At 43.3% G+C, this 3,534-nt stretch overlaps 1 long non-coding RNA gene across 1 annotated transcript; it reads left to right on the top strand.

The window, feature by feature from the left end:
• The first annotated feature begins 268 nt into the window (after positions 1-268).
• On the top strand, positions 269-2,626 carry LOC134028047 (uncharacterized). Its single transcript, XR_009931493.1, has 3 exons — positions 269-652; positions 1,425-1,598; positions 1,757-2,626. It is a non-coding gene; the product is annotated as an uncharacterized LOC134028047 (long non-coding RNA).
• The last annotated feature ends 908 nt before the right edge of the window (positions 2,627-3,534 follow it).

Below are 3,534 nucleotides of genomic sequence, written 5' to 3'. Positions count from 1 at the left end.
GTCTGCTCTCTCTTACTCATATATCCACTAAGGGAGACATATTCCATTCAACTCTTTCCAGTAGTATTTTATAGGCCACATCAGGAGCTGTCTGGCAGAACTTAGTTTGTCAGATTAAGCCAAGCCTCTAAGGAGCTCCTTATGCATTTAGCAATTAAGGACACCTGTTATTTTGTTAATTGCCCAATTAGCTCATCCATCATTTAAGATAAAAATAGGTTAAATAAACCGGTGCACATTTTCATATCTTAACCTCTGGATCCAGGGAATGATCTGCACAGGTGGTTAAATATAATGTGCTATATTAGTGAGGCATGAGTGGAGACACCTCCCATCTGCTAGCTCTTCCCATCCTGAGAACAGACAAGCAGAGGTGAGCATGCATGTCAAACATGCTACTCTAACTGCAGAGGTAAGGCTGTATATAAACTCAGTATATAACCTGCTCCATCAAGACTCACTAGCCACTCCTGGAACAAGCTAAACGAGCCTCCCCACCGCCCCTACTGCGTGTGCAACAACACATGTCTGCTTGTCACAGATCTTTCCTGAAACTGGATGAAAGACGACGTGAGTTCTGTCGCTTCCCTCCCAGGGCTCGCAGTGTTCTGTGAAGGGGAGAGAGAAAGGCAAACAGCGCGTCAGTGAAGGGGTGAGACTATTCAAAGCTGCTGTTCCCTTGCTAATTGCCTGCAGCGTAATACGTTCTGTGCCTGCAGAAGAGTCACTGTTCTAAGTACACAGCGTGGAGGTGGTTGTACATGTGTAGATCTGCCACAGTCTGCCATGCTAACCATTGTGACTCACTGCGGGAAGTCACTGCTCAGCCTGACATCCAGCCCATTTGCTGATTCTATACTCCTAATTATTCTCCCTTAGAGAGGTTCAACTCCTGTTTCAGTTTTCTGTCTGTGCACATGTCAGTGTGTGTGTAAGTGCATGTGCGTGTGTCTGCATTATTCTTTTGTCATCATTGAAAGGCTTTTTCTTTTTCTTTTTTTCTCATTCATCTACTTATCCCTACTGGCAAACCGATGTCTTGTTATCTGGTACTAATCTGACAAACAGCGAGTGTGTAGTTTAATTTCAGACCAGATGATCTCATTAGCTTCTTTTGATAACCCCGCTGACGGCTTGAGAGGGATGAGGAGAAGGAGATGAGGGGATGAAGATGAGGACAAGAGGTTGGGGAGGTGACTGGAGGAACAGGAAGAAGGGGAAAAGACAAAGGAGGATCTGGGAGACGGGTAGGAGCCGGAGGAGAACAAGGACAGACGTTGGCAGTTTAAACCGAGTGTTTATGGGAAACGACTTGTTTTCAACTTGTCACAAACTGTACGACTCTACAACGACTACAAACACATTTTCTCTGCGTCTCCGTGTAGCTGTGTAGTCTAACTGGGGCCATGTCTCTTGTCTGACAGGTCTATTTCTATGAAGAACGCTGCCAGTAACGGAACGGTCCAAAACAGACTTGTGGAGGATGTGCTAAAAGAGGGGGAGGCAGAGGAAGAAAAAACCATGGGCAGTCGTTCGTTTCGAAAGAGAGAGTGAAGAGAGCAATCCAGACGGGCAGGTGAAAACGCTGCATGTCAAAGGTGAACGTTAGAGTCGAAATTGCTTTTAAAGAGAGATGAGAGTTGTGCCATGCATCCAAGCTCACATTTGAACACACCTTTTCAAAGATATTCAATGGTTGTTCATCAACATGGGCTCTGACATTCACCTTTCCGTTTTGTTATCATCCTTGTGGCAGAAACATTTCAGCTCCTCCTGGTGGTTGGAGTAGGGACAAGATGAAAATGCGTAAAGACTCAAAATGGAAATATAATGAACATGTTGCTTTACTTATTTGCTGTTATCCTTTACTTGTATAAGATTTTGTTTTGGGAATACGTATATTTTGCAAGCCAGCTCTAGATATATAAAATGAAAAAAATGGAAAGTAAATGCAAAAAGTAAAATACTGCTTTTTTTCCATACTTTTTAAGCACACTTTGTGTCTGAAAAAATCAGAGTAGTAAATATAACCCTTGAGCTGTGATTTGTTCCGCAGTTATTTACTAGCTTCTTATTTTTGATCATGCAGGATTTCACTGCAGGGTTGCAAGTCATTGGTAGCCAGTATGAGAGAATCACTTTGAAAGACACTTAATAGGGTCAGACAGTCCTGCCCACTCAGCGATAATGTCCTTCTTTACATTCTGCTATGCTAACTCATCTTACCTTGTCTGTCAGGTTCCTCATGTCCTCGCTATGGTAGAAAATCCAGCCTGTTAAACACAATGGCCTCCTTAAGACTCTCGTAAGAGTGTCCTATGGCTGAGTTGTTGAAATAGAATAGCACTTACCCAACTCATTCTGAATGTCAAATACAATAGGAAACATGACAGAAAATGTGGCCTTTGTCATATCAGTTTTTTTAACTGTCTGTTAGTGCAATGCTAGTTGTTACAAATTCACATGACCTAACATAGCAGTACACTCCATAAAGACATGTCCCAAACGTAGCCACAATGTCAATCCAAGGTATCTTCTATTTATGGAGATTAGCTCTGATTTGTAATAGTTCTGAGTGGATCTGAATTCTGTCACATTAGCTCATTGTAACCCACAGTTTCTCTCCTCAGGGTTTTTATGAAGTAAATAATAAAATATGCGTCGCTCCTGCAAATTACCCAAACAACGTATCACTTATTCATTGCGGTGTACCAAAACAACTTCTCTGAGTACACACAAGGCATTCTCAAGTCAGACAGGGTCTTGTTGTTAATGAACTTGGAAGATTACCAGATCTGAAAATGAACTGACAGCGTTTGTTGGTTCTTCTCCCTGTGCGCAGCCTCGTGCCACCAGGGAGAGGGGAGATGGTGTTTTGTTTACGAGGCCTCTTTGATTATTTTTCCAGCTTGGTCTTGCTGCAGAGAAGACAGCGTGTGTTAGTTTCGAGTCACCGGGACAAGCTGCTCACCCGGAGTAGACTGTGGAGTATTCTAGAACGGAGCAGCAAATAATAGAGGCGTTCAAAGCTCAAAGATCCATTAGCCCAGGTGACCTGTGGACAAAACCCTTCCACTGCCATCCATGCACATGAGTACCTTCGCACACCGCCACTTTCTCACACACATAATACACACGTCAAAGAGCACGTGCGCACAGACGTGCACACACACACACGTGTACACATGCAGACATCCGCGTGCACACTCTATTCATGAATATACAGACACAGTTACACAAATCACTCAAAGTCACTTCTGAAATGCATGACGGACTCATGTTCCATATTTATAAAGTAATTTCAGTAACGGTCATGCTATGGATTCTTTCTGCTCTGCTCTGGACTTGGTACGAGCGGCTGCCAAAGTAATTGAAGACATGTCACGTATGGCCCGGGACTTAATTGGCCCCTTTAACGCCAAAACGACGTTTGAAGTGCAATTTAGAGTCCATCAAAACCCCCACTGCTCATCAAAACCCAACTGGACAGCCTTGAAATGGTGCCATTGAATTTAAACACACAGCAGTTAAGTG

Source organism: Osmerus eperlanus, chromosome 10 (genome assembly GCF_963692335.1).
Source record: "Osmerus eperlanus chromosome 10, fOsmEpe2.1, whole genome shotgun sequence".
Classification (NCBI taxonomy): Eukaryota; Metazoa; Chordata; class Actinopteri; order Osmeriformes; family Osmeridae; genus Osmerus; species Osmerus eperlanus.
This window is presented reverse-complemented; position numbering and strand designations above follow the sequence as displayed.